At 38.4% G+C, this 13876-nt stretch overlaps 1 protein-coding gene across 1 annotated transcript in view; it reads right to left on the bottom strand.

Moving 5' to 3' along the window:
* Positions 1–3987, bottom strand: part of LOC117385047 (receptor-type tyrosine-protein phosphatase F) — a 218080-nt gene extending 214093 nt beyond the window's left edge. Inside the window, exon 1 of the mRNA XM_033982280.2 lies at positions 3683–3987. The gene's annotated coding sequence lies outside the window, so the exon portion shown is untranslated. The remainder of the gene's footprint in view (positions 1–3682) is intronic.
* Positions 3988–13876: the final 9889 nt, after the last annotated feature.

The following is a 13876-nucleotide window of genomic DNA, read 5'->3' as shown; positions in this document are numbered from 1 at the left end:
CTTTTTTGTTTTTGTACAATTTTTAATCTCTCCATCAATTCTCCCCATCATCACCATTGCTATCCATCTCTCTCTTCTGCATTCTTTTCTTTATTGCCAGTGATATATATCGTCACTGGTGATAACATGACATTTATTTGTTATCTCTTGAATACCATGACCAGTCCAGATATCAAAAATCAATTATGAAAATTTGGACAAATCAACACACCATCAAGAGGTAACAAAGAGGTTTCAATTATTTTCCATCAAGAGGTAACAAAGAGGTTTCAATTATTTTCCATCAAGAGGTAACAAAGAGCTTTCAATTATTATTTTGTATTATTTTTTTTACATTTGAATTCAAAGTCTTCTCAAAAGGCCATTGAATTACTGTAGAATCAGGTACCAATAACAAGTGCTATTCATAAATTATAAGCCATTGTAAAGCAGCACTGTATTTCAATGTAAAGTCTAGTAAGTGTAGCTTTGTGACTGAGCACTTCACTTGGTCCAGTATGTCACTCACACAGGTGGTATAATGGATAATGAACAACACTATGTAACAAAAACTCAAACCTGCCATTACTGAAAATAGCAAATGCATACTCACTGTGCTTTATAAAAAAGTGCAACTTCGCCTGTAAACGGAAGCTATTTGAATGAGCCTGGGTATTTAATGGGTATGTAATGGAAAAACATTTTGGCGAAAAGGAAATGTATGTCTCCATTGAGAAGACTGGCTGGTAATGCATGAGGTCTCTTATGCCCAACAAGAAGACTGATGTAATGCAAGCTCCAGAGTTCAGTTTGTAAGGGAAACCATTTTCATCACACATTTGCAAGAATATTTCAACTATATTCCTCAAAAAGCGCTTTATCTAAAATGATCTCATGTCAGAGCCTTGAGGTGTGTGTAGATGCAGACAAAAGCAAAGGTTGTGTCTTCAAATGTGCAGTGCGCTTGGGGTTTCAAGAGGAAAAACTTCCTTTTCAAAACATTGATGATTTTAGCAATAAAAGGGAGATTTCTCTAAACCTTTTCCTCAGTAGCTGTCACTATAAATGAGGGAGAGTCAGAAGAGAAGAGGTGTCAGAATGGGGAGCAGAGCGTGCCAATCACAAACTATCATATCAGGCGGAGGGCCCACTGATTGACATTGCACAGAGCAGGGTCCTCTCGCTGCTCGCGCCCCTCGCTGCATAAACATGTTATTTGGTAAAGAACAGGAGATTGACAATTACGCCTTGTCATCATAAAACACTTTTGACCTTGTCACCAACACGCCCGACACCAGACAAATGAAAAATCTTCCCGCCGCTGACGTTTTTAATTCTGAGAGCTGATCATAAACAAAGCTATTTGGCAGCTTTTGCAACAGTGCGCTGAACTTTAGTGACCCGACCAGTGTGTGTAGTTTTACTACTCATACAGTATGCAGAAGAGACACATGTCTGCCCCGACAGCAGCGCCTTCACAGTCATTGATCTGTGATTGTAAGCAACCTCTTTCATGTCCCAACTGGGACAAGAGTGATTAAGCAAATCCATCATGCGTTAACAGGCCATTACACATCATCCAATTCAGTCATGATGAGAAATCAAGTTCTACGGAAAAATCTATATGCTCAGCCCATAATTACTTTGGAGAAATCCGGAGGGGAGGAGACTGAGTGATTGACTACTGTGAATGCGGTTTTCTACAGGAGGAAAGGCTGGAAGCGAGGCGACCTCTAACTAACGGATATTTTGTATGTTTGCTGGGAGAATCTAATAAGGCCCAAATGGACACTGCTGCTTCCTCAGGTCACTTCCTGGACATGTCTTAATGTGTCTCTGGGACATTAGCAGTGGCAGAGCGACTGTTGTGAATGAGGAATGGCAGGTCAATGGCCTGCATGTTGGAGGTGAGGCCAGGGGACCTGAGGGTCAGCCAATGAGCACATAGCTTGTTTAAAGCAGGACTCCAGCCACACCTTGTGTCTTGTTTGTTGAGGCTCCTGAGCAGCTGAGAGGACATTCTAGCAGTGTTAGTCCAATACAAGTCCAGCTTAGGTTTCGCCCCAAGGTCACCCTTATAAATCAGGTTCACTCCCCCTTTTAACACGAGTGTAGCAGAGGTGCTCAGAGTCACAGTGCTGAATCATCAGATGAAATGATCATACACTCCACTTAAACGATGAACACAGTTCATGTTTCGCAGCCAAAGGAAAACAGCAGCTCTGTCTGTTGAATGGTGAACCCCTGAGACAGTTTGCCACAATAAAAGCACCTCGCAAACCAGAGAAGTCACGTCTGCGCTCCACTCTCCAAACTTATTACAGCTTTGATCAAAACATACTAAAAGGACATTTCGCCTACAGACAATAGCTTCTTTTGTTCAGCAACAAACTCATTGTGCAACAGCAGATACTTTTATTATGACAATTTTTTGTGCACTCTATCAAGAACTTAATACATACTGTCAGATAACAGGCAAACTTGGAGATATTTCCATTTTGAGACATATGCCTGAATGTAAATTAAAGTCAAAATCTATCCTTTCAAATTACACAGACCTCATATTGCAGGCTAGACTTCAGAAGAGCTTGTTGGTGAATCATAATTTGCAACTTTGAAAAGTTCACCACAATTATCTGAGATTTCAAAGCCTTTCTGTGTCTCCTCCTCACTCAAATTCTTGTTGCTGAAATGTTAGCCTCCAGATTGCCCAGGGAGATAGAGACAACTGGAAAAACAGGTTGCTTTGGCCCTGGCGTAGGCCTATAATGCGGTATAGCAGCACGGCGCCTCACCTTAGCAGCGGTAGCTAGGGGACATTCTATGGCTCTTCTATTCAAAGTGCTCTGAATAAGGAAGGGGAGGGCTTGCACCAGACAGGGCAATTTGCCAGAGAGCCAGCCAATAGAGCCAAGCCAGAGGAGGTTAACTATTGTTTTGGCTTAACAAGCAAGAGTGAGCAAGGACAAAAGAGAAAGCGCACAAAAGAATCAGAAGAAAATACCTGACCATTGAAGTGTAGCATATCAACTTATTTGGTAACTTTTGTGGAAGGAGTCAATTTGTTAAGGTATGTTTAGATTGAGTGAAGGCTTTTTCTGAAGGAGTCCAAGTTACGTTTGACTTTAAAGTGTAAAGCCAAGAGTTATTTACAAAATTGTCTGTTCCCTCAAACATTAGTAAATATGTATTTTTTGCCTCGAGAAGTTGCCAAGTTTCAGGGTAACATTGTATTACATATTTACTTATTTTGGTCAAAGTACATCTTCATTCTGCAAATATTTTCAGATTTTGGCGTAAAATGGTAATGTTAACTTGGTGGAAACTTGTGTGTAAATCCCATTTGTTAAATAATAAAAATAAAACTAATGAACATCCTTAAAATGCATAGAGTTGAAAATAGAATTAAAGTGACAAATTGACAAACTGCTAGCTCACAAACAGTGCCAAATATTGAACTGTATTTTGATAGCACATATTTCTTCTCACAACAGCAGTGGATAATTGTTTTGTGTCAAGCGATATCAGAGAGAAAGTACATTTGTTAACTTGTTGTTGTTTTTTTTTATTTAAGTTTTGAGTCAGTGCTTACAAGTTGAGAAAAGTTCACTTTCAAAAAATGCACCTGTGCTTGAGTAGGAGAGTGCAGCACTATTGAGACTCAGGACTGAAGCTGTATTGTTGCACAGGACTTTGCACTTACCAATGCATGACAATTAGGTCCACTCTAGAATAAATCCTCTTTTTATTTCCTTTTATTCCAAAGTCGGACAATCCAATCCTTTGACAAGAAAATCCAGTGATATCCACAAATCCCTCAACGTTGTTTTATGAAAGAAAGTCAAAAAATAAAAAACACCAGCGTAGTTTGAACTCTCCCTAGTTTCCCTCGGTAAGTCCAGAGATAGCCCGTCAATACAAAAGTATTTAGTCTCCTGTACCAATACGTTCCAGCCAGCGTCTTACGAGCGCAGTGGCTTAGGTCCTTCCTTGGCTGCGCTAGTTCTCACACTGAGCACAGTTCTGGGGATAGCCTGAGAGAAGCCAACCCCCTCTGTGATGTCAGGGGTGTAGGATTTCACCGGGGGAAAGAGGGAGGGGGAAGGAGAGGGGAGGAGGCAACGGAGCCTTACCTTTTGAACTTTGACCAATCACAGACTATTTTCAGAGCTTACCTGAATGTAGACAGAAAGAAAAAAAACAGGTACACGTGATGGGTGTTCTTTTTGAGGCTTAAAGAATCCATTATATGTTATCTGTGCTGTTTGTTCAACTGAAGAATGTGGAGCTAAGTAGAAGGTGGTGAGAAGTGGGACTTAAATACAAAGTTTTGATCTCGGGTTAGGTTCAGCAAGATTCTCAGAGAAAAATCTATTTGTTAAGGTGAATATTGATTTTTTTTTTTTCATAAATATATTTTTTAAGCCAAAGATGAAACTTCAAATGATCAAAATTTTTCAAACAACAAATACTGGGTTTAAGTACTAAACTTTACGATAACTGAAATCAGTGTAATTAATATGAATTTGTAATTAATATGTAATTATTATGAACGGATCAAAAGTTATATTACTATCACACAAATTATCCTTCTATAATAACAACAAAAATTTACATTACAAAATTGCACATTACATTATTGTGACTAGAACTTGTAACTTGTATTTTAAAAATAAAGAACTTTATTTGTTCCCAGGTATCAATTGAAAAGCAATGAAAGGAGTTTGGTTTTACAGACATGAATATAGTATATTATATTTTAATAATTTCAATATTTAATCATTATTACATATACCTTACTATACATGTATTCACGGTTTTCAGTTTTCTGTTGTATAGGATCTTTGCTTGATAGTTTTATCATGTTTTGCCTTCAAACAAAAAATGTATGAATAAATAAAAGTTATTACTTTTTTAAAATCATTCTCTTAAGCGGTACTTCTAGTACGAATTAAAAGTGTTAATTACATATGCACTTTAAAGAACATTATCAGGACCCTAGGGAATCTCACTAATATTGTATATGCTTATGAATTAAGAATCACAAAGCAGTGAGTTATAGGCAAATATCCCACAATCCACTGCTTCAAACAGGCAGAGTTTTTGAGTTTGAGGCGCGCAAACACACACAAACTGCGACACAATGGTTTTCTCGGTCCCCGCGGTCAGACTCTGCTAGCCACGGAGCTAATCATCCACAACAGATGTTCAGAAATGTTCACTCGGATTTATGACGGCGCTCAGAGGAACAGCCAAGTCAGCCCCTGGTGCACTTTTTCTCCTCTGTCTCCACAAGGACAAGGGAGAGTAAAGGGGAAGAGTAAGGGGGGGTGAGATGGATGGGAAGAGAGGGAAGGAGAGAGAAAGGAAGAGAGACAGTGACAGAGGGGGGTGAGAGAAAGGGAAAGAGGGATAGAGAGAGGGAGAGAGAAAGAAGAGTTGAGAAAGTGAGAGTAAGAGAGGTGGGGGAAGAGGAGAGACAATGAGAGACAGAGGGAGAGTGGGACATGCAGGGAAAGAATGATGAGAAGATGAAAGAAAGAAAGAAAGAAAGAAAGAGGGAAGGGAGAGAGTGAGATGGAAAAGAGGAAATAAAGAGGGAAAGGGGAACAGAAAAGGAAAGAGGAATTAAAGAGAGGGGAGGAGAAAGGGAAGAGGAAGGAAAGAGGGGAAAAGAAACAGAGCAAGAGAGAGGGAAAGAGAGGGACAAAGTGCGCAAGTCAGCACAACCATTCTGCTTTGCCAACACCAAAAACCCAACTCAAAAGATTCACCGTCCGAGAGAGAGAGACACAATACATCACACAGTACTGGACCCTAGGGACAGCTTTGGTCATTTATCCCAATATTAATGTGTTGACCGTAGCACCATTTGTCCAGATAAACCTTAGTAGTGCTGCCTCAGACCACCACTAGTTCTGCTTTATTGTTTATACCATGGACCATATAGATTTATGGTCGAAACATACAAAAGTTAAATCCCATGCTAAAGGCTTAGTCGACCTCCAACATGTCTGGCTGCAATTCAAAGGCAATAGAAACAACTAGATCTATGCGGCCATTCCTGGAAGTCTTATCTTCTCTGTTTTATCAAATATGTTGAAAATAAATCTATGAATCCAGCCAATGGTCACACTAAGAGTACTTCAAAACAGTCCCAAGCCTGGGAAAATGGAAGAAGTTGTACTAGAAAGTACTAGAGCTGAAACAGGTTGCAGTAATAGTCCACTAGTCAACAACAAACAATCTATTGTACATTAATAATTAATAAAGAATTAATAATGGCACTGGCTTTGGTATAAAAGGTCTTTTCGTCTGTGTCTAAGTTTAAGTCTACGATTTCAATTACACTTATGTTTTGGTCACGATTAGTTGATTGCTGCAGCACTAGAAAGTACGCCTAGTGGCTAAACCAACCAAGTCAATCTGCACATAAAAGAACTCTAGAAAGTCTGCGATTGCCCTGAAGGGAACTGGAGAAAAAAAAAGAAGAAACTTGTAACAACACCACTCACAATAGACCAAATAGCTATGCATTTAAATCTGTTGTCAAAAGCAAATGGTATGTGTTGTTCTCACGTTCAAGCCTCTCTATTCATTTCCCATTGTGATTGGGTCTGTTTAATCCCTTAGTTGTGCAGGTATGATCCATAGTCAAAGAAAATTGTTGTCAGTTAGGGTATTCCTTCTGATACTGTAAGAATAGTTAAATACGGTCTGAATATTGTTGCGAGGTAGTAAGTGAAATGCGTAGCAGTGAAAAGCATAGTAGCAACAAGTGCCATTAGAAACAAACTCATTGCATTAAGAGCAGCTTTTAAGGTCAGACAAAAAATAACAATTTACAGGTAAAAATGACCTAGATTAGTTGCCATTTAAGGGCGCTATAAATAAGTATTCTGCCATCCAAGGCCGTAAGATTCAAAAACAATCCTCTGCTAGAAGGACACTCAATGAAGCTCTGGACCATTGTGGTGTAGTGTTGTATATCTTTAATGTTTTTGTTTATTAGTGATGACACCTTCAATTTCAAATGCTGTATCAAAAGCAAATTCCATCAAATAGTGTGGCTATTAATAAAAAAAAAAAATCTGATCTATTAAACAGCATGTGTAGGCCTGTACCAGATTTTCTTCCATGTAATGAAAAATTGTCTTGCCTCAGTACAGATATAAGCAGCTCATGATATCAAAATTAGTCAGTTGTGGGCAGTCTGCATATAATTATAAAGTGTTTTTTTATCTGATAAACAGGAAGATAAGACAGACAAAAATATAAAAGCCTGTACTAACTTCAATGATTTTAAAAGAACACTCAAATTATGCATGTTGAAAAAATATATTAGCAAGTTGATTGAACTGGACATTCTTGCACTCTACATTTTTGTTATGTGCTTTTGTGAATCAGTTACTATATTCTTGTATTGCTGATGTCACATCCACAACTATTTCTATATTCTAAATTGTCTTTAAATTCTGCAGGCATAACTGCTGACTGCTTTATGCTGGAAGAGGGGGTAGGAAAGTAAAAGTCCAAATTCCACTCTGGCCTCTGAAAGTTGTGAAAGGCACTTGAAAACAGAACTAAGTCAGTCCTCACTCACCTTATACATTCTGAGCATTGTAATTATTCAACACGATTAATTTTTGTGGTTTTCATATAGTAAAATAGTACAGTACAAATACAGGTTAACTGGTTTTGTATTGAATGTTATACCATCATTATTTCCATTTCCCTTTTTCGTTTGTATATTCTTTAGCTACACAGTCACTTCTTGCTCCATAAACTCAATGCATTTCCAGTCAAATGGGCTTGCCAGGCTCTGAGCTGAGGGTGGCGTGAAGTCACAGTTATTATGTCCACTATTCTCTCCTGTCTGATCGGGCAGAGACTGCGGGCTACAGGCAGACAAAGGTTTGAATCACAGCACATTAAACACAGAGTTATGCATATAGGCAAAGCGTTAATAATTAAATGATACATAACATCTATTTCATCATATGTTTGTGTGCACTCAAAGAGAAAATTAGCTTTCAGGAATGGTAATGTTATTGCTTTGTGCAGGCCCAATAAATCAAACAGGGCTGGGTTACTTTAATAGTGGGTTACGAAACCAATGGAAAACCAGCGTCGAGTAAACTGGAAAGAGCCTTTTACGTACCATTATTATAAGAGCGGCGATGCTGGATGTGGCTTGTGTTGGAAATGGCAAAGTGCAATGCAATCTGGGATGTCTTTATCGTTAACAATGAGAGACAGTGTGATTTAACTGCAGGCTCTAGATCTGCGCACAACACACTTTCAGAGGGAAATGCCATGGGCCCATTTTCGTTTAATGTACAAATGAGATCTCAAACATTCCACACATTCCAGCAAAAATATTACAACACTTCATTGCATCAAGAATAAGGTAACCATGATGAGTCACGCGTCAATGAGATAATCCCAAAACACACACATTAAGATAGGAACTCCTGACTAGGTCCATCAAGAGTATTGAAAATCAGATACTAAATGATACTAAAACTAGTATTGAAATTAGACACGCATTTGAGCAAGTATCGATAATGAAAAACTCACATCCCTAAACAGCTTTAGAATGATGTTGAGCTGTATTTTAACAGTTTAAAGTATAAAACCACATAGACAAGTATACTCCCATGAATCACTATGGAGCCTACCTGGGCAACTGAGGGATTACACAGATACAAGGCATGGTAACATGGTAACATAAAAGAAAGTACGATGATTTAATGTTGAAAATGACCCACTGTTTTTTATTATTATCTTTGTATCTATCGGTATTTACTATCGACTTTGTTCCTTATTGAAATAGAGTTTTAAATTTTAGTATTGTGATAACACTAATACTGACCAGGATCTTGGGTCTAGATCTGGAAAAAAAACTACACAGGTGTTGTATTACTGCTTCTGAGAGGATCCACAGTAGCAATGAAAGATGACTTCACGTAAGGCTGAATGATTTTGGAAAAATATCAAACTGCGACTTTTCTGACAAGCATTGCGATTGGAATTCACACTTTTAACGTGTCCAGAAGAATTGACAAAAAGAAATTTGAACTGAAGAACCACATTTCAGAGCATGTTGGTACAGATCTAAACAACAGGGTTAGCAATTTTTATGCAGGGTAATAAAACAGGATGGAGAAAATTACTGTACTTAAAAAAAAATTGTAGCCTTTGCGATTTGCTAATTTCATCCATCCACACTGCTATTCAAATGGATGTGATGTCAGATCAATTAATCTTTCAGCCCTCTCTTAAATAAATAAAATATTCTCTAAAATGTTTCCAAAGCTATGGAATGCAAGTAGGCCTGTCACGATAAGACATTTTTAAAGCACAAAAATTGCTACAGAGAAATATTGCAATAAACAATAATACTGAAACTGCTTTATGCCACTGATTAGGATTAAAATAAACCCTTTTTAAATAGACATTATCATTAATAGGCCTGAGCTGCAACATATAAATAGTCGAATGAAACAACAATTTGCCATAAGAGTGACTTATTCAACCCTCTACAGCTCAATTGTAATTATATTAGAAATAAAATAGCAAAAATCTCCCCACTTTTGCAAAGAAAAAGTGCTCAATATAAGTATTGAGGTGCAAAATATGTGCTTTCATATCCTGAACGATAAATCGATATAGCAATTATTATGACAGGTCTTTATGCAAGCTGCCTCTTGTGGTATGCGAGGCTCTCTGCAGTTTTATTTAGAGACCTCTTAGACTAGGCAAGATTTAGAACTACCTTATCTATGGTTTAGTCTCATTTTAGACAATGTTTAGTCCTCATTTGGGGCAAATATAGTCTGGATTTAGATCAGGAGGTACTTTGAGGGCAAAATATTCCCTTAGGTGATACTTGATGAGAAAAGCTTGAGAATACCTGATTAAAGTAGCAATTGGTGAAGTTGTAGAGTCATTTCAGCCATGATGAATAAAAAGTTCATGGCATTAAATTTCAAGATGATCCAACTTCAAATTCATTTTGTGCTAGTCCAAGTCCCAGAAAATGAGAATTGCATCAGGAATGGCATTCTGTGTAAAATCTACCAATTCAAGAGAAAAAAAAAACACTGCACAAGGAAGTAGAAAATTGCTGTACTGACCCCTAAGCAAATTGAGAAAGGAAACGAGCATCAAGGACAAAACACGCAATATCTAATGAATTGTTTAAGCCAAAAGAAATGGAGGCTCTTAAGTCAGCAGACTGCATGTGAATTTGTGCAAACCAATTATTACACCTACACACATCTGAGGAGAGCCGAGAAACTATTTAAGTGGGAGTATACGCCGTGTGCGCCAGCTGAAATGTCACCTTAGATCAAAATGCGGAACGTTGCTGAGTGGTAAGAGGCAGAGGAAACCTTATTGCCGTGGAGAGGAAGAGACTTTATTAATTGGGGAGCTGTATAAATGCAGTGTCTGACTGTTGCACCACACGATTCATCTCTCCACTAGTCTTATATCATTTTTAGAGAGAAACACAAATGGACTCGCAATAACCTCGGGGCAAGAGAGGAGTTTTAAGACTTAACTTCCCCCACACTTAAGGCTTGAAAGGACTTAGACACACCCCCCGCTAAGGCGAACAATTTATAAGTCGGTGACGACAACCCATCCCCCGCTTATTTCAATATGCTTTGAAAAGGTCGTCAAGGCAGAGTTGAGACTGTTCAAATAGTAGACCAGTTTTTACATTGTCAGTCAAGGCTTCTAACAATAATGATAAGTTAGCCACAAAAGTTCAGACTTAAATTGGAATTGTCTCTCCACAGATCTGAGGTTGGACTGGTGGCACCAAATGCTTCCAAATATCTCCATGACGATATGAGATCAAATGCCATATCATAGAACATCCACACAATAAACATTTTAGAAGAAAAGGAGGTGGAAAACACTCCGTCAGAAATGTCACAGACTGCGCCTTTTAGACTGCTTCATGTCCTAAGTTAGAGATTTAGCCCCTTGCTACACAGTTAGCCCAGCTGGGGCAAAAAAATAGCTCTGACTTCCTCTGTGTTAGCATGCGGCTAAACGGTGGAGGTTATCTGCAGGTTAAAAACACCTGGATCGGGCTAAACAACTAGCCTCTGCAGTATCTCTCCTCATCATCTGATAGGAAACTGTGCTCGCTGCCAGAGGGAGAAGGAGAATCACAACAAACCGGAGAGTTTTATCAATACAACTGTCTGCCGTATCAACAAAGTCTGCCCAAACATTTTAACAAGGTACACTCCTAAACTGAGGGAAGAAGTTTCACAGGTCAACAGGCACAGGTATCGCTTCAACACTCCAGTAATGAATAAACAAACATCTAAAAATAACCAGACAAGAAACCGTTTAGCCCAGTATCTCTTTAATGTGGCCAGTGCTAGATTGAAAATATCAGATCATAAACAGGAGGGATTAATGGGGAGGAAAACGGCTGTCCATATAAACTTGTTATGGAAGTGTAAAGATGCAAGTCAGCAAGATGCAGTTAATGGAGCGAGGAGGGGCTTTTACAGAGGTCAGAGTTCAAAAATGATGATGGTAAGGGATACAGTTCATGTAATATGATGGGAGTGATGTAGTCACTCATTATATTTTATTGTAGGCCCACACTTTAAAGGTATTTGTGAAAGACTGATTGCAATTTCAATTTAGTTTTAAAAATGCTTTATGGGGGAAACACAGAGCTAGAGCACATTACAACCATTAGGGAAAGAAGAGAGATGCACTTTGGAGGGTATTTTGAGTCAATAGTGAAAGCTGAGTCAAGAGGCATCCATTACCTGTCTGAGTTTTACTTACACTATGTTTTCAAGTTTTGGATATCCATTAGATGTCACTACTTAGATGTACAGACGTAGGGGTAAACTACATTGCTTCCAGAATAAACACAGCAGACATTTCGTCCCATTATAATCATAAGATTCTATATGGGTTCTGGGTTATTGTGCAATATATTGAAGTTTAAAGTTCTGACTACTCATAGAGCACATATTCTTTATAAAAAAAAGTGTACAGATGGTATTTAAGAATGAGAATACATGTACAACTTCAATAAAAACATTAGATAACACCTTAAAATTCTAGGGTGATTGCTGAACAGTTTTTGAAAGTGTTTTTTTTTCCAATTAACCTGATTGTTGCACTCAATTACAATTACAATTAATTTCCTACTTTGTCCAATAAAAAGCATATTTGAGACAAACTATTTTCAGGAGACTTTGTATTACCTAATTCAAATCATTTTCAAATTGCATATGTTGACTCAATGTGCTATTTCAATAGTGAACCATATGTCCAGCCTTACAGAAAAGCACTTATTTCATTAAGTTATATGGAACAAATCATCTTTGTATTGCCCAATCAGCATACAGCATGCCATCGCTCATCACTCATGTTTCTGAAGCAAAACACAAAGCCTGTGCTAGTAGTGAGAATGAAAACAACTACATTTGCACATTTTAAACCTGTCCATATATCAGATTTATGCTTTCATTTGCAGCCTTAAATTTGGCCTTGCATATGTGCGATCTTGACAAAGGGACAATATTGGCAGCGTGCTGGTGTTGAAAAAAAGTGCTGACCTGCGTCGTAAACATAGAGCTGTGGAAGTCAGTGTGCTGCTGCTGATGGGCCTCGGCTATAGCACACTGTCATTATGTCCAGAAGCACAGCTGGGCCACACCTGTTGGCCCCCAGTGCCCAAGCTAATTCACAATATACCACAATATACATCGGCCTGGGTACTGACGCTAACACTGCCTGCTCGCCAATTTATCCACAGATTATGAATATGTTGTCAAACAAGGGTTAAGCCTAATGTTCAGGTGATACATGTGGCTTTTAGTGATTCCAAGACATAATAACAGACATGTGAAGATCTAGGAGCCATGTAGATGCATTAGAAAATGATTCAATTATGATGAATTTCATAGGATCTTCAGGAGAGTCTTCTAACTCTAGGAATGTTCGGATAATTGGGGTAATGTTTTGTAACATTCTTTAATTTAAGTATAGTGTTTTTACTTATTGCTGGTAGCATCACCTCAGTACCTCAAGTTACATTTTTTGTAGTAGAAATAAAAGCAACAGTAGCAGTTATAGCATGAATAAATAATACCAACAGTAAAATTAGTTTTTCTTATATGTGATGTTGCCAATTTTGTATGGTAGTAAGTTTGTATGGTAGTAAAAGTACACATTTTACTGTGAAACTTAATGTGAATTCACATTTTGTTTAATACTAGTTTGGTAGGTCATAAAAGTAATATAATAGAATTTCTTTCATCAATTACAGTCCTAGTATGTACCTACACTACATTTCCTACTTGAATGCCACCTCCAGCACTGATCATGTTAAAACCCAAGGGCACCCTATACCCGCAGTGGATACTTCTTGAGACAGTCTGGAGATAAGGCCGGGTCGGTTTGCAGTGAGAGAGGGGAGCTGGTGGCACATGGAGACTGGAGGTGTTAGGACGACAAGGGCAGTGGGAAAGCTAGTGCACATAAACACTGATAAGATTGGGCTGCGCGCGCTGACCTTGAGCCAGTGGACGTGCCTCTATGCGCAGTTACGTCCGCCGCATGGGAGAGGTAGCATGTGTGCAGGAGACGGAGTGACCGGCAGAACATGTGTTAGCCGGGGGAGGGAAGGAAGGGGGGTGCTGCAAGTCATGTTTAACACAGACAAAGGGAGATACAAGATGGAGGGAACGAAGGAGTGGTGATAAGAGACGACAAGTTTTTCATACTTAAGAATATACCGTCACATGTATAGATAATGATTTTCCATTTTTTCATTTAAGGGTTGTCAAAAGTATTGGGATTTTAGTATCATGGCAACCCTAGATTAAAATATATAAATAGGTCC

The sequence above is a fragment of the Periophthalmus magnuspinnatus genome, chromosome 17, assembly GCF_009829125.3.
Source record: "Periophthalmus magnuspinnatus isolate fPerMag1 chromosome 17, fPerMag1.2.pri, whole genome shotgun sequence".
NCBI classification, from domain to species: domain Eukaryota; kingdom Metazoa; phylum Chordata; class Actinopteri; order Gobiiformes; family Gobiidae; genus Periophthalmus; species Periophthalmus magnuspinnatus.
Note: the sequence above shows the minus strand (reverse complement) of the source record. Positions and strands in the feature narration are given on the sequence as shown.